The following is a 27,757-nucleotide window of genomic DNA, read 5'->3' as shown; positions in this document are numbered from 1 at the left end:
ATTAATTTCCTTTTATAGCAAACACATAGATTTAAAGACTTCAAAGATCGCACACTCATTATTTTACATTTCTCTAAGCAGAACTAGAAACAGTTCTTAGTAAATAAAAAACAAGGAATTGGTGGGACTGTACTCTTTAAACACTCTCTCAGAAGGAGTTTGTTTTCCCTATGATCTCTTCCTTTTGAATCCATTCCATGTGGCATATTCAGGTTTCCAACACTGACTCTTCTCTCTCTCTCTCTCTCTCTCTCTCTCTCTCTCTCTCTCTCTCTCTCTCTCTCTCTCTCTCTCTCATTCACTCATCAAGGTCCATGTGATAGCAATGGTCCATGCATACAATTCAGAGCATTCTCACTGTCTTAAGGACATTCCACTTAATTCTACTTAACAGAAGGATCAGCCTATTGCCTTTGTGATATGACTTCACATATGCACATTCCTGGGGGTTTAGGAAGTTGACATCCTTGAGCAGCTGTTATTGTCCCTATCATACCACTTATATTCTTAACATAAAATTCACATTACTTGAGAAAATCTGAGTAAGTCATTTCAAAACCACAAAATGACATAGATTATCCTCTGATAATTGAGTAAAGCTTCTGTTAAAATAAGTAAAAACAAAAGTCTTAACTTATAGGGTTGCATTTCCACCTAATGATTCAATATTAGTCTACTTCCTGGTCTACCTTTTCTTCCTCAATCTATTGTTATTTCACTGCTTTAATCCTCTATTGTGAAAATTCGGCTCACTCAAGACAAGTGCTATGATGCAAGGCAATAAAGAATAGGCAGTAAGCAAAATAGGGACAGAAACAAACCCATGGACTCTTGGAAGGATTGCTTAAAGGGGATGTGTTCCTAAAAGGGCTCACAAAAGATGAGGTAGCACTGAGGACAGTTCTGGTCCACAATGCTGAGGTTATGAGTGCTGAGGAGACTTGGGCCTAAAACTATACTCAAGTCAGCTAAGTTTTGTCTTTGATAAGTTTTCCATATCTGTGATTATTAGAGTATACTTCATGGTTGAACTTACACCCATTGAATGAACAGAGTTAATAAATGAATAGAAGTAAACAACCAATAGATAAGAAAATGAGCAAATTAAAATGGCAGACCCAAAGCAGATAGAGAAATAAACTAAAGCATAAAACATCAATTTCTCTCTCTCTCTTTCTCTCTCTGTCTCTGTCTCTCTCTGTCTCTGTCTCTCTCTCTCTCTCTCTCTCTCTCTCTCTCTCTCTCTCTCACACACACACACACACACACACACACACACACACACACACATACACACTGGAGTTCCGGATCTGTAAAGAACATCATCTTGTATCCAAAGAAATTCCATAAACCTGGATGTTTTATTAACCTTTTATGCCTCATATTTTTATCTATATAATGGGAATAATGACTGCCTACTTATTTTATAGCAGTATTTCAAGTACAAACTAATATACTAGAAAAAATTGGAAATACATGATGAGTAGATAGGTAGGTAAATAACTAGATAAAGAGACAGAATGTTAAATTGTAGTTACCATTGATTTTGTGATACTATATGTTTATTTTGTCTATTATGTGATTAAAACCACCTTCTTATGTATCCTTTTGCATAATTTAATTAAAGATAACTAAAAGCAAATGTGGAAACTGAGAAATCTGAATACAAGATTAGTTAGTCATGGAAATCAAAGTGGATTCGCTAATATGGATGAGGTATGTTTAAGAGGTAATGAATGCTAAGATATTTCTTAAAGACATTAACTCTCATTATCAAGGATTTTCTAGGTCTCACTGTTTTCTGTTAAGATTTATTATTGTTGACATTCTTGCTGATGTCTGGTTTTATAAAAGGAATAACATCAAGCTCATAGGATTTTGACATAATTGAAAGATTATGAGTGTAAAATGCTTAGTGTAGCACATGACAAATGGTTGATGACTTGATCACTACTTTTAACATCACGGTAAGTACCAACAGAGGACTCTGTCAGTGTTAAGCATAATTTCAATCATTTAATTATCAACTGAATAACATTATCTTTACAAAAGTCCTGTGAAGAATGGATAATTATCATCATTTTCTGGAGGATCTAGTTGGCAGAATAAGTAAAGGGTGAAAATCTGACTGGAGGGCCAGGAGGAGGGCTCAGTGGATAGAGTATGTGCCCAGCAACTGTGAGAGCCAGAATTTAGAGCCCCCAAATGTATATAAAAGCCAGGCCAGCATGCCAGCTAATTGTAACACTTGGGAGGCAGAGACAAGACCTTCAGGGCAGGCTAGCTTGGCTATCTAGACTCATGATAAATGAATTCTGGGTTCAACTGAAAGATAAAACCTCACTAAATAAGGTAAAGGGCAACAGAGGAAGACACTAACTTTACATTTCCATATGCACAAGCACACACGTACCCTTGCACAAACACTCAGCCTGATTCACAAGTCCATATTCCACATTTCTGTTAAAACAAATGTCACCATTACTACTGTTGCTGCCATCAACATCATCAAACATGATGTTAACTAGTAATGATAGTCATATAGACTCACTGGTTGCGCTCTCTCTCTCTCTCTCTCTCTCTCTCTCTCTCTCTCTCTCTCTCTCACACACACACACACACACACACACAAACACACATACACACATGTACTGCAAGAGATACTATTATTATTTGCAAAGCATTTAGTATATACTCAGGAAGAATGAGTTAATTGTCCGGAATCTCGTGGCTCATAATTCTTAGAGGCAGCGGGTATTTTCAGGATTACCACTGGGACTACCATTGCATCAGAGCAACAGTGAGTGTTACTTATTGATTTCAACAAATTTGTTTATTAGTTTTAGCAAAGAGCTGAATGTCAGATCTGTTGGCCAGAGATTTGTCAATCTGGCTTCATGACTCTATTCCAGTGAAACCTGAAATTATTTTTTTCTGAAGATTTATTCAGATTTCACTCAAACCACTTCAGTGTTAAGTTGCATGTTCTATTAACTGATGTTAAAATTAATTTCTAGTAAATAATCTTAAAGCAAAATCATGGGTGCTAATATAAGCAAGGCTAGTGAAAATAATCCCAGGACTATGTGCTCTATTTTCTCACTTAGTTATAAAACAGTATCTATAATTGGCATCAGGCAAATTTTGTTTGAGTACTGATAGAGTTCTTAGTGTTTCTTTATCCTGAGCTATCATGAAAGCACTTCTTTGTCTTGAAATACACTTTTTTCCTGTTGTATAAACTATGTTATAATAATTATGTTTATTTGCATGATGATTGTATTAAAAATTTGAGAAAATAGCATGTTATGTTTAAGTACAGCATTTATGATAGCTTATTCAAAAATAATATAAATTGTGATATCAACCAAATGTACCTTTGAATCCTAATCAATTGTTTACCAGTTTCAGGCATGATATTTTTTTCCCAAGCTTGAGGTCCTAATTTATAAATGGAATGTCATCAGAAACATAAGATGGCTGACATAATTGGAAGATGATAGATATAAAATGCTTAATGCAGCAGATGACACATGATTGACAAACACTTGGCTAGAACTTGTCTATGCAAATTTATTTATAGATATTTTCTTTAGTTTCAATACTCAGAACTTTCAAGTAATAAATTAATTCCTTGGTAGGTATTATTTCTTTAAATTGAACTACTATTCACCTATGTATGCAAACCAGAACCTAGCAGGCCATCCTTTACAATCCCTGTCCATGAATCCCTTCTAGATAAACTATATCACAAGTCTTGTGATTCTGTCCATGGCATGTAATTGAGTACATTTATATTCCCTCTCTCCATTAATACCACAAAACAAACATTAGCATCTGAATAACTTTTTTCATAAAAAATAATTTGAAAATTATATTTTCCTAATATAGATTTAATATTCAAATATCACTCTAACAAGTAGTTCCTGATGTATATATATACATCAAAACTAGTGTTTTAAAAAACTAGTGCAAGTTCAAGCAATATATATATATATATGCCTGCATAGAAACTTAATTCTCTGATGGACAAATACTGGGCCTCAAAATTACTATATACTTCTATCTGAATTATAACATTTCCTTTATTTAATTGTATTTTGATAATACGTTCATTGGTTTACTGCTTGACCTTAAATCAAACAAGAATATTGTGCCAATTTGTGGCAGTCACTATTTTACCTCTGAGTACTCATCTGAGTTGCATTCAATTTCCATAATATGAACTCTAGCTGCATAAAGTTTCAAATTATTTCTGAATTTTATAATAGAAAAATGCACAGTCCTATAATGGGAGAAAATTAGGCTCATCTTTGATCCCAATCCACAATTCCATAATTTTTAATTTTAAATTGAAATAGAGAGTTCAGCTGAGATAGCCATAATATGTTTTAATTGCTTATCCCTGCTCTTGCGTGCTACAGACACTTACTGGCTTGAGCTCATTTACACATATAAATATCCATATTCAAATACATGTAAACAACTATAGAGCTTTTGGGAATACAGCTTACCAACCCACTACTTTGGTAACTTCTCTTGTGAGTTTCTCAGGAAATTAAGCTTGTAAGAGCTAAGTGGTAAGGAAATGAGAAATGATCAGTAACAAGCGAAGTGATGTGCTAATTGATGGAAGAAGCTTTATTGCATGTACCCCCTCCTAGTAATGGAAGAGTGAGGAGAGCCCAAGTTCCCCCCACCATCTTCAAAGAAGTCTTTGTTGATTCAGTGACAATATACTCTTTATGATGTATAATATAGTACAAAACAAAAGCCCTAAACTAGACTCGCTGTGCTATTCAAGCTTCCAAGAGGGTCCAAAATTACACCTAATTTGGATCCTTAAAGTTGCTGGCAAAAACACAGATGGGCAGCCCAAAGACTTGCCCTAGCTTTGCTCTAAAGCTGTAAATTCTAAACCTTCTGGGGAAAAGTGGAGAAAGAGTGTAAGCAGGAAGAGAGGAATTGATGAAAGAAGTTCTTGAGATTAGGTGCCATGAAATGGCTGGCAGAGCCTTCTGTCTTGATCTGTTTTCACCTTTGATCTGTCTCTTGTTTCTTGGTCCCTCTTCAGCATTTCCTTTTGAGTTCAATATCTCCTGAGAATCTTTACATACAAAATTTTCTTCAGTAGTACCAGTTTCTTACACGGTTCATTTGACTTTTTTTTACATCCTTAAAATTCTCACTTCTTTCTTTTCTTAAACTGTACATAACTTGTATCTGTTGAAGAAAAATATGTATAACTCTTGTGTTTAATTAGAAAATTCCATTAGTCATTTAAGTTACTTTTCCTCTTGTCCTTTGAAATTAAAATTAAATGATGCTTCTTGTGCATACTCTCCCCCACTCTATATATACATTTAGTGTTTTCCAGAAAATACATAGCGACTAATCCAGATCTGACCTTCTGTTTGCACTTAAATTATTTTTCATGTTGAACATATTACTTTCACTACCTCCCAACACCAAGGACAAAAACTGACTTTAGTAAAAATATTTGAGGCATTGATCTTATGAGGGTAAATAATTAGCTTACAACTTCATTTGTGAGTTTTGGAGTGTTAATTTTATTTGTAATTACATGTGTGTATGTATAATTTTGGGTTTGTTCATGTGATTGCGATGTTTACAGCAATCTGAAAAGGTGTTGTGTCTCCTGGAGGTAAAGTTACAGGCAGTTGGGAGACCCCGATATGGATGCTTTGAATCAAACTCTCATCCTCTGCAAGAGCGACACAAGCTCCTAACCGCTGGGCATTCTCTCTAGCCCTTCATCCTTGCGTCTCAAAGTTCTTGAACTTATAAATGGTATTGTTCAATAACACACTTTGAGTGCCTGGATGAATATATAATTGAGAACAATGATTTATAATACATACATTGTAAAATTATATTTCTTATAAGGACCAAGACACAAAAAGTGGAACAATATTTTCCCATAAAGAAAATAAGTCCAGTACCATTAGGAAAAATAAAATATAAGAATGACATTGTTGGGCTTGTGAGTTATCTAAGGGGGTTTGAACATTTGTTGCCAAGCTAAAGGACTTAAATTCAACCACCCAAACCTACACAGTGAAAGCTGAGAACCATCTTTCACAGATTATCCTTCATAAGAACACCTCTCTCTCTCTCTCTCTCTCTCTCTCTCTCTCTCTCTCTCTCTCTCTCTCTCTCTCTCTCTCACACACACACACACACACACACACACACACAAAATATATTTTAGAGGAAGATAATTATCACAAAAAGTGAGTCATGAAATTTCTCACTCTTACCAGTTTCTGTCCATAAATAATTTCATAATTTTTATGGATTCTAGAAGTTAATATAAAAATATAACTCTACTTGTATGTGAAAGCACTTAAAAGAGGACCATAGAAGAATCATCATTGTCATCAATGGGACTGTATTGGGTTAGCATAATGAAAGAGATTTAAGCTGTCATAAAAATTATTTGGATTGCATATGTACTTGTGCATATAGTGGCACAAACCTGTTAACCCAGCAGTCAGGAGGCAGGAACAGAAGGACTGAGATTTCAAGGCCAGCCTGGGATACAGAATGAAACCTTTTTTCAAAACAAGCAAAGTTATTTGGGAAAGTGTGGAGATCCCTTCCACAGTCCAGGCAAGATGCTAGTAACAGAGAGAGAGAGAGAGAAAGAGAGAGAGAGAGGGAGGGAGGGAGGGAGGGAGGGAGGGAGGGAGGGAGGGAGGGAGGGAGGGAGGGAGGGAGGAAAATAAATAATTATGAGGAAATTTGGAAAATTTTCTAAGTGAATTTTGAAAAATGATTTCTAATTGAAACTGTTGATGAATATTCTTATGGATTCACTGGTAAGTCAACTAGCAAATCAAAACTTGGGATTTCTCAAATGTCTGAAGCTAAAATATATTTGATAACAAGAATCCAATTACATTCTGCCTCCACTTATGATTATGGCCCAATTCAAAGTAAAACAAATACATTGCATGTTTTGTTTTCCAATGTATTATTATGTTAGGCTCTAGGACAGAATGCCACTCATTTTTAGTATTACCTGTAGGTTTTAATTTGCTGATTTGTATCCATAAATTGAATTAATTAAATATGATGTTCACTTTTGTGGTCATTTATGGGTTAACACATTACAAGATAAGTCCTAGCCATTACATATTTTGTAAATGCCACAGGTATCTGAGGATGGTGGATCATTAATGTAAACATTTATGAGCAAGAGATTCACCCAACTATAATTATCATAACCCATGTAAGATATGAAAATACTATGAGCAAGATGGTAGGGTAGAGAATGTATGTAACAAAAATATTCAAAAGCTTTTGAGAGTTAAGAGAATGGGATTTGGTAATGATTCATATGTGGTATTGAGAGAACAAAGTTCAGCATGCTTCTAAAGATATTGAAAGGGTGAGATATGAATATTGAGAGACCGAAAGTGGATCCTGGGTTCAATTTTAAACAAGTTTATACTAGATGATTATTCAACATTGTAGTTAGAAATATCAGACAGATATTTATTATAAATACCAGAATACAAGGGTAATATAGGAGCTTCAGATATTTCACCTGGAGCCAGGAATTGGGGTGAAAATATCACCACTCCAATCTCCACAAACTCAGAGAAAACTATGCTTAGAAACACAATAAACTTCTGAAAATGAAAAATAAAGCAAAATAATGGAGACAGTAAAGTCTACAACTCTGAATGTTCCCTATTCCAGGAATACAAGGTTGGTTTTCTGTTGAAAAAGTAAGCTCAAGTGATTAGTTTAAATTACAGGACCAAAATGATATTTTCAGAGACTTCTCTTGGAACGGGTTTGAAGGAAAATATCAGGGAAAGATGAAGGAAAATTTGAAGGAAATTGCTGTTTGTTTAAAAGGGAGGTGATGAATCTGTCATGCAATCGTAGCAATAGGAATGAAGTAGAAAGGGTGAATGCAAAACACACTGAAGGGCAAAGTTCAGCTAAATGGATGACAAATTGAATGGAGGTGACTCACTCAAGATGATTGAGTTTCATTTTGAGTTGACTCATTAAGTACTGGCAAAATGAGTAAGAATCACGGGCTCAGGGAGAAGGTGGGAGAAGCTGCTGAAGTTAGGCAGAAAAGTGGTGAGGTTTTTCTCCACTCAGATGTGTTTTAATTAGTGGTGGAGCTACCCAGGAATATTTACCATATGATTACATTTCTGTGATTATAGCCGAGCAGAAGGCATGATCAGAATATGTAATTGATATTAGTTATCTGTCAAATGTGTATCCTTTTTTCTAGACACAGAATAAACTATCAGCAATGACCCAGTGAGAGATAAACACTTACCATGGAACTTCAGTGACCAATACAAACTTGTTAGCTGTGAGCTGGAGGCAGGGGGAAGGCTGAAGGATTGAAGTGGAGGCACTGTGTAGAAATAAGGCATTCAGAGGTGTTGGGGAATGGCATTTTAACAACAATATTGGAAACTGTTTGATCATTTGCCAACTTGCTTAGCTCGATAGTGTACACAGACTGAAAAGTAAATTCAAGCATAAAACAGTATGACAGATAAAGTGGTGGCTGGGTCTTCTTCTCTGGACTTTTATGATTAAGAAAGGCAGCGTTGCTGAAAAGAGTTTAGGAGGAACATTGGAACCTGCTGAGGGTTAAGGATCTACTTTTCCGAGAAGCTTTCCAGAAGATTCTAAAATAGAGAGCTCTTTTTGCAGTGACTAGGAAAGTTACTTGGGCTCTGCTTTCATCCACATTAAAAAAAAAAAAAAAAAAGTAGATGGAAGAGTCACTCCTCACCGTCAAAAATGCACACCTGACCACAGACCAACGTGAAGTTGCATTATTTACATAACACAAGCTTCTGTGTCTAGGGTTGCCTTCCCACCATGTAGAACCCATGTGTTGCATAGTAAATATCTATGACTAGTCGGCATCTCAGGAGCCCATAAAGATTATGAACTGTTACAAACAAAAGCCAGTGAAACAGTGGTGGAGTAGATTGCCTTTGCTTTCAGGGTCGTCTTTTCCCAAGTCTACTCCATTTGAGTCCTGCAGCCTTTTTGACATGGTGAAGGAAGAAGACCTCTGTTGAGTGTGATGCTATGTTTGTATATGGTGTAATTAAAACACCTCAAAAGAGCAGAAAATGCTCTCCCTATTCAAAAGTGTGCAGATGTACTGGAGCTTTATACAGTCTGAGTCAATTTCAGTGGAAATAAAAACACTTAGGGTGTCATAGAAATAACATTTGCTAAGGAAAAGTTGAGCTGGCAGGCTGATTTAATTCTGATAAAAAAAATATTGGTTTGAATTTACAGGCTAAAATGGTTATAAACCACTCTGTGATCTGCCGTATTTTGCCTAAGTGGTAGTGCTTTTTTTTGTTTTTTTGGTTTTTGTTTTTAACTTAAAGGAGACCCAGTCCTGTGACTAAATAGTCTGAATCATTTAGCAGGTCTGGGCTAATGCATTAGCAGAAGGATCCATAGGTACGACAGTACACAAGACTTGCATTTGTGCTGTGTACCTAAAACATAACCTGGGAATTTAACAAGAGCCCATCCCACCATTCAGCAGGAAATACCAAGAAAGCCTGTTAGAATCACTTAATACCACCTAAGAGGAAGGCCACACTTAAGGACTTAGGATTTTCAGGCTGCTGTTCCCAAGGTGCCAAAAGCTTATTGGCTCCATCTGAATCAAACAAAACTGCCAACCTTCCTGTTGACTCTAGCACTGCTTCCAATCTGCTTCGTTATGAGTGTGCAATGCAATTTTGGAAACATAAACCTCCCCTGGAGCAGACAACCAATGGTCTAATCGTTTGTTTTTGTTACAAGAATTGAATGTATGGAAAAGGCTCTCCACTACCCCCGCCCCCACCACCCCTTCTGACATCTTGCTCCACTTGACAGCTGACAAAAATCAGTTTTGTTCATCTTGGCAAATACAAAGAAAATAGAGAAAAAGTCATTGTAAAAAATGAGTTTCACCAGACTTGGACAGCTCCCCTGGAACCTTAGGGTTATGCTCAGACCAGGCTGGAGTTGAAGAGTCTTATGCTAATGTTCTCCTGGAAGTTGTAACACAGAATAGACTCTTATGCATTCCTCCATGTTCTCTGGGACACTTCAGATTTCTATACACTTTCCTGGAAAGTGATAATGTTTTGTTGCTGTTCTTCTGATAACATGTCAACCTGCAAAATATTTATTATAAAAGAGCCTAAATTAATTCTGATATAAGTCCTAAAACTGATGTATGCATTCACTGACATGAGAAATTACCATATGAACAGGAATAAAAAGGGAGTAGTATATACCCAATAAAGAAAGCAGATATCTTAAAATTAGCAAATATTTGTCATTTGTCCTGTGGGTAACAATTGCCCCAATGACAACACCATTTTGTGAGGAAATTCTTTTCCCTTGAACTTGGAGGAGGCACAGAATTCTTCTCCTTGAAAAGCCCAAAAATGTCACAATTAATCAAAATTAGTAAGCAAAGTAAGTTCAATGTTTAATCTTCAATAGTCTGTAACTGCCCTTAAGAGAAGATATTTGGAGAGGGGCGGTGGTGACGCATGCCTTTAATCCCAGCACTCAGGAGGCAGAGCCAGGCGGATCTCTGTGAGTTTGAGACCAGCCTGGGCTACCAAGTGAGTTCCAGGAAAGGCGCAAAGCTACACAGAGAAACCCTGTCTCGGACAAAAAAAAAAAAAAAAAGAGAGAGAGAGAAAATATTTGTTTGTTTGTTTTATTTTTCAAGACGGGGTTTCTTTGTGTAGTTTTGGAGCCTATCCTGGATCTCGCTCTGTAGACTAGGCTGGCCTCGAACTCACAGAAATCCGCCTGCCTCTGCTTCCCGAGTGCTAGGATTAAAGGTGTGTGCCACCACCTGGCAAGAGAAGACATTTTCATTGAATTATCTCCCAATTCTTTTCTATCTGACTCTAGCTAAAGCACAAAATATTACAGATGAAATATTTTATTCATTTATTGAGTAATTCTGATGATTTCTAGAATCTACAACCTGTTGAGTGTTAAACCAATTGGAAATAAATTGATGTTTTTAAACAAGGTATCCTATACTTAAATGAAATCAAAACAAGAAATTTGAACACTGTAAAGTAAAAAAGAAAAACAGCCATGTGGTCTAGAGTAAGTCATTACATACGCAGATTTCTATCACTCTTCCTTCTTTTAGATAAGAATCAAAAACATTAATACACTCTCAGTATTTTATCCAATATATATCCTAAGTCTGATAGCTAGCCGACATTCATGTTATACCAAAGAAGACAAAGCATGAGATTCCTGACAGTCTGGAAACAGTGTGATAGAAAAGATGCAAAAAGAACTCTGAAAGGGAAGTCCAGGCTTGTGGGTTATGACTGTAATTTCTGCTATTGATGATGCAGAAGAAGAAAGATCACAAAATCAAAGTCCAAGAGTTCCCTGGAAAATTTGGCAAGACTGCATCCTAACACAAACAGTAAATAAAAGTCTGGAGATGTAGTTGGAGTGGGACATACTTGCCTAGAAAGCTGTGGGTTGAGTTCTCCGTGGAGAGATGAGAGAGAGAGAGAGAGAGAGAGAGAGAGAGAGAGAGAGAGAGAGAGAGAGAGAGAGAGAGAGAGAGAGAGCTGAATAATCTCCACTACTATTGCAAATAGACCCCTTCCAGAGGACGGGCAACTCTGTGCTCAAGCCTGGAGTCCCTTTTCATCTTCATGAGCCCCAGTGTGTCTCCCACAGACCTACCCTACAAACCTAATCTCATGCTGGGGTTGAGTAAGTACTTGACAAATGGTAGCTATTTTTATTACACGATCTCCATATATTTACGGAGCCAAAAATGAGTGGAAAAAGAAAACTTCAGATACAAGCCATCTGTCTTTGTCACTGTGTTTTGCCCTTTAGCCCGTCTCCCTGCCCAGCCCTTCATTACACAGCTTACTATGGTCTGTGCCTGCAGAAAACCATAATAAATGAGGATAGAGCAGAACAGAAACAGGGTAGTCCTGATGATAGCATTTTACTGCCAGATCCAAGGGAACCTTAAGGAGTCATGGAGGTTTGAAAACACCAATATCGACAAGCTCCATTTATATTTAAAATCGCTTAAGCTGTGTTTCTTTTTTGCCAATGAAAAAGTCCTTACACTCATATAATGGTTGTTCTTGATTCTTCTCTTATTGACAAGCAGCCACAGTTTTTAAAGAATACTATCTTTTATAGGCTATGTATTGATAAAAGTCAATACCATGCATTTCAGTTTTTGATGTATGCCTGTGGGTGTTCTGTTGTTTAATTAAGTTGAAGTCAAAAGTAGACCTACTAATGAGCAAGAAAAGGAAAAATAAAATTGAGGGCTAGAGTAAGATCAAACCCAAATTTGATTATGTCATGACAGAATTATAAATTAGGAAGTTCATTATTAAAAAAAGAAAACTATAAACAAGTATGAGATTTGACTATTTCTTGTGTGTCCAGTGTCTGGTTTCTTGCTGTAAGTTTCTATGAAGTAAATGAAGCTTGGCTTTTCATTTATTTGGTTTTTGGTTTGGGTTTTTAAGTGAAAAATCCTAAGGGACCATAATGACCACTCACTCCAATATAACACTCTTAGGGGAGCCATAAGGTTCTTTTAATTTAGTGACTGTTCTCTATGTATGTATTGCCATATAAATCAGTTTGTTCCTAGTAACTTTCAACATGCAACACCTCATCCTCTCTCAAAAAGTAGTTATACTTAGATGGCTCCAGAAACTGAATATGTTTCTCTTTGTAAATATTAGTCTATGTGGAAACCTTTAATTCCAACTTTTACTTGTATATAACTCATAAAATTTTAACTCTCGTCTCTAGTCTATGTTTCAGCAGGCTGGCAGAAACATCGAAGCAGCAGTTGTGGACCACAACCTGCAGCATTTTTCCTGCTAAAGATGCCAGCAGAGACTCTTGTCTATGTGATGTGGACCAGCCCAGCCACATATAATTGCTCCCTGCTTCTACAGCTGGGTCAGATGACCACATGCCTGGGTTCCCTCCTTACCTTTCACTAGCCAGAGTCCTGACTACTCACACCCTGTTTCAGTTTGAAGCAGTCTTGAGAATTCAGTGCCCTTGTTTCCCCACTTGCTTCCCTAACTCACCTCTTTTTAAAATAATCAAAATGGAGGAATATTAATATTCTGATCTGCCCCTTGGGGGCCACCCTGCATCCTGATATAGAGGAAAAACCCCTCCCTTTCCTCTCTCTCTCTTCTGCTCTCTCTCTCCACTCCCATAAGGTATGCACACCTCGACCCCCCTCCTCTTCCTCTCTCTCTCTATTCTCTCTCTTTCCTATCGTTCTCTTTATCTCTCTATTATAATAAACTCTCCACATGGATGCAGCACCTGGGTGTGAATGACTTTCCATGCACCGCCCCCACTGCATCTGCCCAGCGTGTCTTCTCTCACACATAGTCCCTGGTCTGGCCAGCCTTGGGTCCCCCCTGTGTGCATAATTCATAGCAACTTACATATACTGTGTTCATCAATTTTATATATTACAAATTACTATATTACATATAGTAATTAAATTACCTAAATGTGAAATGGAAAGTGTATATTAGTTTCTATCTAATTTCTGTTTATTCATTTTTATAATGTTTTGTCATCTGTAACACCAAAGTCATAGAGTTAAAATTATGCTAATAAATTTATATGTCTAACCAAAACATGAACAGTCTAATTAATTTTAAGTTTCTTCATAATGAATGCAAGGAATAATAATGAGGATGATGACAGGTAGGAGTAAATAAAGAAGAGAAGGAGATTTTAAGTATTACTCCATTAGATATAATGGAGATCTAATGAATTATATGATTTCAACAAAGTTTGTTGAATGTCATAGGAGAAGCACTATGTGCTCAGCTCCCGGAAGGGAAGCATCCATGTTTGTTTAAGAATACTAGAAAGAACTAGAGTGGCTGTGTTGAAGAAGATACCCCTCACATGGTTTTGGAGCTCCATCAAACTCCTTTAGATCCTAAAGGGCCACCATTATCTAGGGAATGGTCCTGGCTTTTTGTCTTTGAAGCCAGTCTAAACGAGAATACCAGGTCCAAAGTACAGCCACTGTCACCATTTAATCATTCAGGAATTTTGAACAAAGCACCTGAAACTGGGAAACTGGAAGAGGTTTTATATTATATTTAATATATTTAATAATATATCTAATCCTATTCTATTAGGTATAATGGAATATATCTAATGGAATATATCAATACAGATATTATTAATTTCAAATCACAAAAAGTCAAATCTGAATAAACTGAGCAAGAATATGGCTTTGTTCTTCATGAAAGAAAGACTTTAAGGACACTCAAAAAGTAGTTGCTAAGCAATCATCCTGAGTGTAAGTGGCCCTGGATTTTGTCAGAGATTCTTCTAGAAATATCTCTTCAATACTAACAATGGCAGTTATTTTGGTCTTAACAGTAAATGAGTAATAACTCTTCAACACATCACATCTATAATGAATTCCTTTATCCTTCATGTTTTGTTTGAGAAATTTCACATCTTGTTTTCCCATGGGGGAAAAAAGATGAACCCTAAAGATAAAGAGGTTAAGTAAATGTTCTGGGTCTATACAGTTCAGCGACAGCAGAGGAAGACACTGAGCCTAGCTGGTGTGAAGGTCAAATAACATAGGTCACTGTATTGCTGTGCAACTCTCTTTAACCCCATCCAGTTTCCCTAGATAACTGTGGCCCTTTGTGATCTCAAGGAGTTTGACGGAGCTCAATAACCATGTCAAGTGGTATCCTCAGCACATTTACTCCACTTCTGTCTAGTCTTCCTAGACAAACATGGATGCTTCCCTCCCGGGAGATAAGCATATAGGGCTTCTCCTATGGTATTCAACAAACTTTGTTGCGGTGATAAGCTTATCTACTGTCACCTCTAACAAAGCTCTCCAATGCAGAGAGTTTTGCTTTTCTCCTCCATACCCTCTGCCACAGCTCCCAGTCACTGGACTGCAGTTACCAGTGGTTGAATTAATAAATCATGGATGGATGTGAAGAAAACAGAATTCTTTCCTTTTTCCAACCACAAGTGAAGACCTTGGAGCCACATGGGCAAATGCTAACTGAAGGGATAAAAAGTATTTAGGGAGTAAAGTATGATCCCTGTATTCTTTTAAAACCCAACACATGAAAATGCCATTATTTTTAGCTTCAATTTCATGATTCAGCCTGCCCAGTGTAAATAATTTATAAGAGGCATAAGACAAATACCAGTTTATGGGAAATGTAAATTAATTTGAAGCTAAAATTAGAAGAATCGTTCTAGTAGACAGATGACGAGGGGAACAAACAGGATGAAAAGAAACTGATTAACACAGCAAAGAAACTGTAGAACCGCAAAACCCAGTGGGCTGACGGACTATTGATAAAGGAAGTATGAAAGTCAGATGTACAGGGTGATCAGCATTTTATGCAGGGACAAATAACATAGAGAAATAAAAAAAATATCAACAGATATAAAAATTACCAAATATTTACCCTGTAGACCTGGCTTAGGGAGACAGTGGGCTTAAATCCTGCTTATACAAATCTTCCATTTTGTGCCCTTCAATTCCTGGAATTTCTTCCAGCCTTTGGGTATCAAGGAGCCTTGTGGTCTGAAGGTTCCTCTAAGTCCAACAGAAAATCTATCAGGTAGTGCTCACATGCAAGCTAATGCAAATGAGGCCTTGTAGGTGCTGCCATTTTTCAGTTGTGAAAGTAGAAGTCTAACCTCTATTGCATGAATACATAGCAACAAAAGACTGGACAGGATTAGAAGGGTTGGGAGTTCTGACCTGTCCATCATCCAACACCGGATCTTCTTGAAAAGAACTCTAGACAGAAAAAAAAATGCATGTTCATCATTAAATTCTCATCTGGTCAGAAAGAACAAACTCCTATTGAAATAGAATATTCTATTTTGTTCCTGCTAAATCCTATGGGATGGTGTGTACTCAGTACTATGGGATCTGAGTACTCAGGGCCTTACTCTTTATAAGTTTGAGTTTTTGTTTCAATAAAAAGTGACCATCAGGCCATTTCCTATAGATGCAATTAGACAATTTGTAAATGTCCCTCCCACTGTGTGGCACTTAGCGCTCCTGAGGTAGTAGATGTTACTTTTACAAGCAATATAATGATGTCATCGTTGTAACTATTTTGGGTGCATAGTCCCCAACGTAAGATAAGGATCTTTACAGTTCAGCTAGTATGTGGGTTTACTGCTACTGAGATGAGGAATGATATATACAAACATATATCAGTGTATTGATAGAAATGCAAAACTTGAGGAAAAAAGAAATTCAACATTGCTGCTTTTAACACTGACTGATGCTCATGAGCTTCCCTGATTTCTGTATCTTCTGCTCTTTCACCCCATGGAAAGAGAAACTGATGGCTCTTGAGACAGACTGGGGGTCCTATGGCCTGAGAAGAAAGTTGCTATGGCTCCACCCCACTTTTGAACAAAACATACAGTAACAATTTGTGAATCACCACTTTGAGATAGTTTTAAAACTGACCACCAAAGTAAATCAGTGGTTTGAATAAAATTGAAAATAATAATAATGATTTAAAAAAAAAAACCTTTAAATGACTTTAGTACCAAAAACCCACACAAGTTCAGGAAAACATCATGAGAAACCATCACACTCCTCCCATGGGTGCATTGCCTGGACACTGAAATGGTAAAGCTGGCGAGAGAGCAGACAGTTAGAAACTGAAAGCTAAGTGCAGATCTCACCTGTAATCCCAGCACTTGGGAGGCTGGGACGGGAAATTGACTTCAAGGTCAATATTAGCCTCAGCTACAGAATAAGATTCTAGCTGGAAACAAACAAACAAAAAACAGGCAAACAAAAGCCCCATTATTATTAGCAATATACATTCATAAGTAGAATAAGATAAATTTATTTTAAAAATGCTTGTCATCCCATAATGTTTCTATTTTACATTATATTTGGGTTAAGTATTCAAGTGCTAGAGATGTAGTCTTGAAACTGTGTTCGGGATGCAGCCTTTAGTGAGAAATGTTTAAAAGACACTCCATTCCTTGCACCGAGTCTCCTTCCTGCACTGCTGGGTTCCTGGAGTCAATAGGAAGAAAAACAAAGCTCCTTCAATTTATTCTAAAGACTGGTATGTGCAAAGATGAATATTTTATCCTCAGATAAAAGGAAAGGAATGATGGATGTTTCTCCGTTTCACTCAGTTTGTTATTAAATGCAGGGAGGACCCATAAGCCCAGTATTCATCCTTCACCTCCTTCCCAGCCCCTTGTTCCTCTACAGTCCCAGAGTATCACAGCGTTGGTCCTCTCGCTTCTCACTTCTCAGCAGGCACCAAGATGCTCTCCAGAGCCCAGGAGAAATCTGGACATGGAAGCCTGAATTCATTCCTAGCAAGTAAATGAAACAGCACTAAGACATAAAAACTGTATTCACAAAATTATGCCAGAACAGTAGGTTCCTTTTGGATCACTTAATATTTCAAAATTCCTATTTATTCTTAGAAATCTTTCTCATTCTCTCTCTCTCTGCTTACCAATCAATCAATTGCATGATTGTTCTATGTCTAGCAAATTATTCACTTATTTTTTTAAGGAAGCTCGTGAGATTTGGCAATATAGTAGGTGTTTGGTGCTGATGCACCCCTAGGCTTATTTTACGGCTCAATAAAAATAAAATGCATTAGTAGTTTTGTTTTAAGGCATCACTACGCAAAGTTGGATAGGATTTAAATTAATGTAATATTCTAAACAGGCATTCATATGCCTTTATCCTTCCAGCCAACGCATTAAAACTCTCTTAAGCCAATCCTACATTCCTGAAGCCAGACAATGCTTTCTTCTGCTGGACAGATTTGTGAAGCAGAAATACCCTTCTGATTCTGTTCCAGAGTTGACTGACCTTGAAATGGGAACTGCTGTGTGTTAATTTCTCCTGTGAGCTTAGGACTTTCCATCCATCAAATAGGCACCCTAATGGTACTGAAATGGCTCATGTGTTTCTGAGGTCCAAAGTGCGGCAGAATTCTTGGGTTTTCAAGAGGCAGGCAGGCAGGCCATGCTGCTAACAACACCACTGATGCCAGTTCCCAGATGGAACTCGGGAGCTACGCTGAGTTCTCCCTTTCAAAATCTGTTCGCAAGTGCTCCCAGGGCTGGTATGGGCTCTGGGGCTTGTTGTTTTTCCTGGTCACCATGGAGCTGCTAGTTTCAATCTTAGCTACAAGAGCATCCCGGGGACTTGGAAAGAATAGTGAGTGCCAGAACCCTCTGGCTGTCTTTGGAGAAGCTGAAGAGCGAGTAGCAGGAAGCAGTAAACCAGAACCCATGGGCTGCCAATAAATGACCTAGATGCTGTTTCTTGGCGGTACTGTTGGAGTTCTTTGCGTCTAAGCAAATGAAGACAAATGGGGAGAAAAGGCAAAGTTTTCTCATGGACCTATCAGGTATTAAATGAATGGAACTGGCAGGGTAGCACAGATGGATCTGGGTGGGCAACTGGCTAGGGAACTGACTCCAACTTTGCAGACCTTGGTTTCTTCTGGTCTATAAAGCAGCTAAGAGAATCTCTACCCAATAGAATTGCCAGACGAGTTTGCTACAGGACTAAACACATTCACGATGGAGCTGGAGGGAGCCCCAGTCAGTGGAGGCAGCTTTCCTTGTGGACGCCCCTGCGAATAAGACTTCTCAAAGTTGACACAAGCACAGACAACCAGATAATAATGTAGAGCTGAGTTTCGAGAATTCCTCTCTACTTCATTTTACAATTATGAAAAAAAATGACAATAAAACTGTATGCTTCTAATAGTATTTAAGTCTCCAAGCGTGTGAAACTCCAGCATTATGTAATTTTTGTGGCTGAAACACATAATAGGAAAGGTGATACATGTGTTTTTACAGAAAATCACTATAATAGCATGATTGATTTAAACTGCCCCTGTGCTCCTAAATGGACATTACCCAGCCCTGAACTGTATTGAATGATCAGACTAGGATTAATGATACAAAATTCCCTTGAATAATAGTACATCAAGTTTCATAAAGCTACAGGAGAAAGTTCCACAGGATTTTGACTTTGGAGATTCTGAGCCATGACACTTTGTAACCAGAATTTTCTTTTGTAGGAACTGCTAGAAGTCATTGCCCATTACCCAGCACTACTGCCCATCATTCCTTCTCTCTCCAGCTCCCCAGAGCTGCTATCAGCACTGACTAATCCTGCTCTGTGTTTGGAAGCTTTGTTTCAGGGAAACTGGAAGATGACTTTCCCACCATTTGAAGTCTCTGCTGTCACTGAGGTATGCTGGCCCAGGGACTTAAAAGCTGATTCTTTATTTGTCGTGGTTAAATGCTCGATGAGCAGAAAAAGGTTTTGACATTCAAACTAGCCCATTCTGGAGCCTGTTAAAGGAAATGTTCACTGCAGTTTTTTTTTTTTTAATAAAACTCAAACAAAAACTTTCTGGATTTAATAATTTGAAACAGAATAAAGATTCCTTTCACTCAGAAAGTTCTCATCTGCTTTGTTGAGATATCAGTGAGGTATAGAAACAAGTCAGAAGTGGATGGGGTTGGCTAGGCCCTGCTAGATTGTTGGAAACTCATGCCTCTTCTCTGCTTCTGATGCCTCAACAGAACAATTGGAAAGTGCTCTGACAGGGAAATTCTTGGATTTGCCTACAGTACATAGAGGATAAATGAAAGTGTCCTTCAATACATAGTACTGTTTCTGGGATGGCTGAGAATTCAATGAACATGTGATATATCCTCTAAAGAAGTCTTCTCCTTCTTCTTTCTCCTCCTCCTCCTCTTCCTTCTCTTCTCCTCTTCCTCCTCTTCTTCTTTCTTCTTCTCCTCTCCCTTCTCCTCCTCCTCCTCTTCTTCTTCCCTTCCTTTCCCTCTTGTTTACCCATCACTCCACATGCCAGAAAGTCATTATGAAATCAGGCACAGGCTGATGGACTAGGTTGCAGAATCTATGTGGCTGGTGCTAACTGCAACATTTCAACTCTCGTTTCCTCACCTAAAGATCAAAATTCAAAAAGCTGCCAGCAGGGCCAATGGCTTATCCTCCTTTCTGTTTAATACAACCCTATAATAGCCTTTCCTAGAATGCCAAACATTTTCTGTGTTTTAGAGAGCTGAAAATTTACTTAAATGTATAATGAGAGAAAAGGCTAATATATAACAACCAACCAAATTCATGTCAAAAATAAAATCCTTTTCGAAGGCACTGGGACTGGTAAGACAGTGAAGTTTATATTGAACAGAACAAAAACAAAGGTAACATTTCCAAGCCATGAAGTGTGTTTTCTGAGGGATTTCAAAACAAGAGTTTTCCTAAACAGAATAATGAAGTTTTAAATGCTTTGTAACTTTGATACGGACTGCCACGCCCATGTGGACAATCATAGCTACTCCTTGCGGACTCTGACCACTGTGATGTCTCAAAGAGCTATTTTTCATGTCATTCATCTCCCTCTGCAGCTGATTCACTCACTGCTGCAGATCTCACTTCAGATTTGAATCCAGCATTTAGTCTTATTCCTGGCACACTGTATAGGCAGAGAAGACCTGGGTTTTTGGATCAGTGTTCTATACATCTTGCACATCTTCCTTTTCCTTTAGTCTAATAACACAAGACAGTTGGGCACTGAGTGTCGCCTGTGTGTTCAGTCATTGTTTTCCCTTCTTGAGTTATACATACATGGATTGCTCGTCCACATTAAAAGCCAAGGAGAAAGTGCTTTTGATCTCATTTTAATTTACACAATTGAAATGAGCTTACAAGTCCCCTTTCCCCTCTCCACAATCTTCTTGCTTACATTGCAAAGACTACACTAAAATAAAAACACAAATGTAAAGAATTCTTGGTTTAGATGTTTCTGGCGTTCCTTTCAAGCCATCTTTTGATGTTTGCCTCTACAACTCGAACGTTGCAGCCCCCACAGCTTGAAGTATTTCCCTGACTGCTAGTGCCATTGCAAACATTCTCTTGGTATTAAAACAAATCAAAATCAGGAGGCATCTAATTGTGCTGGTTTTGATTTTGTTAATACAAAGTGAAAGATTAAAATGGTGCAGTAACAGCAAAAACATTTCTTAAAGCGACAGTCACGGCAAGTCTTTCAAAGGCAAATGAGTTTAAAAAAAAAAAAACCACAAAAGCCTTGGAAATATTTATTTCATTTTTAAATGTAGAGAAGTATAGTCATTACAGAGGCTGATTCATAATGTAGGGTTTTTTTTGTTTGTTTGTTTGTTTGGCCAAAAGCACTACTGTGAAGACTTTCAAATAAATCATAACTGTTTTCCCTGGAATATTTACAAGGTCCTGTATTATATTTGTCACTCTTTGTGGCATTTGGGGAGTTCTGTGGTGGTCTGAGCACTTCCCTGACACACTCTATGTTCTCTATTTATTTCTTTTCCTCTCCCATGTCTCTCTTATTCTCACCTACCACTCCCCCCGGTTGCACTGTGTGGTTCCCTGTTGACCACTCCATTTTTAATTCCTCTGCAGAATGGTGGTCCTAGGTGCCTTCCCTCCAAGAGCCTTACAAAGTCTTGTGCTGAACATTGTGTGGGCCAAAAGGATCCCAAGAGTCATCCTGATTTCAATTCTGAAGCTGTATAGTACTTCTGTTTTGTAGACGTCATCATTTTAAACAAGTTGCTGCTCTTTAAAAGTAGATTCAATCATCTACCCTTTCATCCTATCATATCCATATCCTACATTTCTATATCATATGTCCCTTTCTTTTTTTTAGAAAGAGATTGACTTGACCAATAACAATTTGTAACCAACAACCTAACAAAGACAAATATGCATAATCCATTTTGGGGGAATGTGGGCGTAGTTTTCTAGGCTACTTCCTGCTGATTGTGGGCACTGGTAGTCTTTTGGGAATCCTGAGAAAATTCAAGGCAATGGTCAAGTCCTGAGAAGACTGGCTATAACCTTTGTTGATAGGTATCATCTGTTAAGGTTCAGGAGGTCTGGCTGGGGAGAAGCAGAGTTAGACAGTGTCTTCTAGATATGATGGGGCCACTAAACTCCTGAACATACCACCATTGTGTTTGACCTCACAATCTGCAAAAGATCAAGCCAGTCAGCATTTTAACTGAAGAAGTATTGCTAGTTGATGGCTTCTGGGGTAGGGAGAGTTGGTTTTCCTTAAGGTCAACCACTCTCCAATTCATGGCAAATTGGGTTTGGTGGGTTATAAAAACAAATCAAGCAAAAAAGGAAGCCATGAAGTTCAGAGGAGGTGGGAAAATAGCAGGTAGTTGATGATTTGGGAGGAGTTAGGAAGAGGAGTTGGGGTGAATGTTCAAAATACATTGTGTATATGTATGAAATACTCAAAAATTAACAAATATATTTTAAGAGTAAAAACCAACCAAACAACAACCATATACAAAGAGAACAAGCTAAAACAAAAACAAATTCAAAAGGGAAGCTAAATTTGATCCAGGGAGGCCATCCAGAGGTTAAGCCAGCATGTATCATTCTTCCCTGGGTTCTGTGTCGAGCTGCTGCTTGAGTTCTTTTCCCTGACTCCCTCAAAGGTGGACTGTGAGATGAATGCCTAAGTCAAATGAACCCTTTCCTCTCCTAAGCTGATATGTTTTTTTTAATTATCATTTTTATCTTTTGAAATTATAATTATATCATTTTCTCCCTTCCCTTCATAGTGTTTCATCTTAACAACATGATCAAACTAGAACTTGAAACAAAATCAGTTTTGCTTCTTATTTATAAATGAGTATGTGTACATATTTGTGTGCATGTGTGGGCAGATATGAATATGACAGTGTGCACTCTGTGTGCGTGTGTGTGTGTGTGTGTGTGTGTGTGTGTGTGTGTGTGTGCATGTGGAGGGGAGGACAGAACTTTGCTGTCATTCCTCATACACGATCTACCTTGGTGGGACATCAAATTCTAGGAATCCCTTTTTCTCTGCCTCTTCAGTGCTAGGATTTAAAGTATGCATTACCACATTGAGTTAGTTAGTTCGACTGTTTGTTTTGAGAAAGAGCCTCTCTGTGAAGCCCTGGCTGACTGACCTAGAACTCATTCTGTAGACCAGGCTGGCCTTAAACTCAGAGATCCACCTGTCTTGGGCTCCTGAGTACTAGGATTATAGGTGTGAACCATCATGCCTGGTTGTGATATTTTTCTTTAAACATGGGTTCTATAAATAGACCCTAAGTTTCTATGCTTATGAGACAACCACTTTGCTAATTGAACTATTATCTAGGCCTCCCTTTTAATTTCTTAGTAATTTTTTCTGTATTAAACTTTCAAAATCAGTCACTGAGAATGATCTGAGATTTTATAACAATTTTATATTTCAATTTTTATACAATTTGATTTTATTTCAGTCAAATCTCTTTTGGTTATCCATTTAACTATTTAGAAATTTTGTTTTATTATCATCAGTTTAATTGTTATTTGTTTTCAAGACAAAACTTTGCAGATCTATACATTGTTAACAGAAATTGACAATTTTCAGTTAAATATAAATAAGACATTGACAAATTTTAACAATTGTCAGTTTTATTTCATGTTAATTATTTCTATAAATTCTATTGATTATAAATTGGACAAAATACTATGTTTATCCTTTTTGTCAACTTAAAGTACAAGAAAAAATGACATGAAATTATTGTCAAGTATTACAAATCATCCCTATCCCTAGTATCTTAATTCCTTTAAACTATGGGAAGCTTTGCCCTCAGAATTCTGCTGGTCCAATACAATGTGGAATTTCAGTAAAATGCTGTGTTCTCTTGTTTAGTGACTGTAAACCTCAAACATGTTTAATACATAAAAGAAACAAGAAGACTCCAGAATCCTCCAGCAATCAAGACATTCAACATCATGTCTTCTCTTTTACGATTAGTTACTACTACCAACAGTAAAACAAAGAGCATCTTGCTGGACAGACATGTAGGGTCTTGGTGTATAACAGGAAATATTAATTCCTTGTCCATGGCCACAACAAAACATCCGACAAATGCAACTTAAGGAGAGAAGGCTTTATTGTTAGTTCACAGTTCCAGGGAATGAATCCATGGGGCAATGAATGTTTGTGTTCAGCTCATTTTCTTCTTTTCATTCAGCCTGGGACCATATCCTATGGAATAGTGCTATCTATATTTAGAGTGAGTCTTCTAAACTCAATTAACCTAATCTAGATAATCCCATGCATACATAGTCACTGATTTATTTCCATGGTGATTCTAAATCCCATCAAGTTGAAAATCCAGATTGAGCATCATGCACACTGTAAGGCACTAAATGTTGCAGTTGTGTTACTCTCATAGTAGTTTCCATGCTTGAGACATCATCCAAGTGCTATATACACACTATTTAATCCCTAAACAACAATATGGGTTAGATACAATTATTAATAAAGATTTTTTTCATATTAAAATTTAGCCTTGGAGGGTTAACATCATGAGATCTGGATTTCTGACATCGATGAAGTAGAATCAGAGCCTTTTCCCTGGTTACATTACACTTCTAAGAGACAAAAAGTGAAACATGGAAACTAGCTCTAGGGTTCACTCTGCTAAGATGTTGGGTCTCTCATTCTCTCTTCTCACTGTACCACCTCATCCACTCAAGCTCTTCTCTCTTCTTTCTCTGGTAATTTGTAGTAGCTTGCCTCTAAAATGCACCATAACTGTTAGGTACAAAAGTGTTCTTTCTCCTGTCATTTCTCTAGTTAAAAACTTCAAATGTCTGTTAGTCTGTCATCTATTTATCCATCGTCTTGTATGTCTATCTATCTCTCAGTCAGCCATCTACCTATCTATCATCTATCTTTCTCTTTGTCTCTCTCCCTGTCCTTCCTGCTTTTCTTCTTTCATCATTGTAGTTCTTAAATGAAACCTCTTCCAAACCATGGGGAAACTTGGACTTAAGCTCATTCTGTATAAAGGAAATAATTACATTAAATGTTTGTTTATTAATATACTTCAAAACTTTGTAACTCGGGATGGAATTTCTGTTTGAGAAACAAGCCCTAGAACAGGAAGGGCATAGTTACTTACATCATTCATCTTAGGCTTTTTCATGTAATTAAACTTCTGGTAAGGACTGTTCAGCCAAGTGGTTGAAAGTAGAGCAGCATCTGTTGTCAAAGTCTAAAGGTATGCTACTGTGTACATTAATATTATCATCTTATCACTCCTCTTTCATAAAATGCATACCTCACCTAGAAAAATAAATGTTGCCTATATTTCTTTTACTTAAATCTAGAAGGAATACATACCTACACCCTTTAATTAAATTTCTCCTTCCTAATACTTTACCTTTTGGCAAGACATGATGAGCACCCTCCCAAAATCTGCCCCACAACACAAAGAATGGATTTATCAAAAGCCAAAGTAAACAGGTGTGTCTATCATGTTGTATTAAAAAAATATCATCCTATCTGCTTATGGGATTTCTACACCATTGTTTAATCCCTATAAACACACTGATTTATATGCTCTGGTTTCCCCCTTCCATCAAGAGGGATGGGTGCCCAAGATAAGTGGCTTCGCCTGACTTTGAAGAAACATCCCCTCTCACACATCACCTTCATGGGCCTCTCAAATGACACTCTGAGAGCAATTCCTGCTAAACAGGTCTATGGCACCCTTCTGTATTGCTTATTCTGTGGCGGAAGCCCTGTGAGCTTTGACTACTCACCAACCAAGTCCAATCATTATTGAAATTCAAAACAAAACTCTGTTCTCTCATGTTCTAACCTCAGGAGTAACAAATGCTTAAGCCACCTTTTCATGCATTTAAAAACAAAACAGAATGTTGTAGTGGCCTGATGTGAGATTAGCACAATTTCTCATTGTCTCGCTAGGCAGAATGGAAATGATAGAAAGCCAGGGGCTGGGGCCGGGTGAGGAAAATATGCTCAGCCATAACTTAGCCTCATTGGATACGGCACGGAGAAGACCTCAAAGATCCTGCATGCCTTGTAGAGATGAGCTATGAGGTGAGAATGCTGGCCGAGGGCTCCCCATGACAGGTGATGCCAAGTACTCTCTTGCTGAAGGATGCAGAATTGAAAAGTCCTGACTAAGGGAAAACGGAAGTTACCAACACATATTGAAGATCGGCTCATAGAGAGAAGGCCTGTTACTCTGCTCAAGCGCAGAGAAGTCTGTTACCTTGAGTGGCGGTGAGCAAGAACCACCAGATCATAAAGGAAAAGTCAAAAGAGACCATGGAGAACAGGAGGGTAGAGGGTACCTTGCCGGAGCTCTGTGCTGTCTGGAAAGAAAGAAATAAGAACATGAAGTCGACGTCTCTGAAAGCTACTTCTTTCCAAAGACAACATTAACCTTGAAGAGACCAAAGGAAACCAGGAGTGATTTAAATTATCTCCAATTAAAGTTGAAGGACAGTGACATTATATTTTTACCCTCTGAAGCTATAACTATAATTTCAAACCTTTACATAACTCTTAGTGAGATTTTTGGCCTCAGTAACCAGCAGGTAATTTTTGCCAAATGTATGTGGTTTAGATTTTTAAAGAGTCGGTTTCAGGTTCTGGGTATTTTTATCATTCCTTCCTCCCCTCCAAACTTACTTCATCCAAATGCCCATTCAGACATCATCTCATCAAAGAAACCATTGTCCAAACAGATCACATCTCTACCACTCTTGCTTTATTCTTTCCCTGAGCATGTACCTCAATATTTCATTATGTTTGTCTCTTCCCTCCATGAGAGCAGGAATTTCATTATTTGGGTTATAATTGTTCCTGTGTCACATAGTTGATACTTAACGTCTTTTGAATAAATAATTAAATTTTGTATAAATGCTTTTCTGGACCCTTGATTGCTTTTTTAAGTTATATGCTGCTCCTGATATAAATATTCATCTCTCAGAATGAGAAACAAGAGAGAGTATACCCTAAAGGTATCCTATGAAGTATAAACCTGAAAGCAGTTGGGAATGTCTTTATTGTTGTCATGGAAATGTTTGACTCAGAGTTCCAAGTGCTATCAACAAAATGCAATGGTGCCTATGTCCAGTGTCTGTTGTCCCTTTAGTGTTAATTAGCAGTAAAGATGGAGGTATTTTCTGCTTTCATTCTCTTCAGTATATGGATTACTACCATTGCTTGTAAGATAATGAATGATGCAAAGTCTACCCATTTCTTGAAGTTCATTCAATCTCATTCTTTTTGGTACCTAGGACACAGGAACAGTGACTTTCTGTCTCTTGGGAATTTATTTTAGGTATGTGTCTATGAGGAGTCATTATATTCTTCCTTTGAGCTAGAAAAGCTTCCAAAAGATCTTCACAAAATTGTTCCCTGTAATCATTTGAGTTGGTTCAAATGTCTAGCTTCTGAAATGCCTTTTCTGGCTACTCCTGCTCAAGTCCTACCCATGTTCTTGCTATCAGAAATACAAATGCAAGAGAAAAAAGTACCGTGTGAAAGAAGTGTGAGTCTAGACATGGCTTAGATTAGATGATATTTCAAGTGACACCTGAAGAATATTAGAATTGGGTTGTTAAACAGTAAAGAAGATGGCTTATAAGGCAAGGCGGGCTGGCAGAACCAAGTCTCTAGCACCGAAGAGCTTGCACATAGTTTTACTTTACTATTTACTTATTTATTTGCAAAGGAGATCTCTTGTAGCCCAGCATAGCCTCAAG

General features: G+C 37.6%; 1 long non-coding RNA gene across 1 annotated transcript in view; it reads right to left on the bottom strand.

Annotated features, from left to right (window-relative positions):
- Positions 1–4,624: 4,624 nt before the first annotated feature.
- LOC143269663 (uncharacterized) overlaps positions 4,625–27,757 on the bottom strand; it is a 74,659-nt gene continuing 51,526 nt past the window's right edge. Inside the window, exon 3 of the long non-coding RNA XR_013046247.1 lies at positions 4,625–5,223. This is a non-coding gene — a long non-coding RNA (uncharacterized LOC143269663). The remainder of the gene's footprint in view (positions 5,224–27,757) is intronic.

Source organism: Peromyscus maniculatus, chromosome 20 (genome assembly GCF_049852395.1).
Source record: "Peromyscus maniculatus bairdii isolate BWxNUB_F1_BW_parent chromosome 20, HU_Pman_BW_mat_3.1, whole genome shotgun sequence".
In the NCBI taxonomy this organism is placed as follows: domain Eukaryota; kingdom Metazoa; phylum Chordata; class Mammalia; order Rodentia; family Cricetidae; genus Peromyscus; species Peromyscus maniculatus.
The sequence above is the reverse complement of the archived record's forward strand: the minus strand, read 5'-3'. Positions and strand labels throughout refer to the sequence as shown.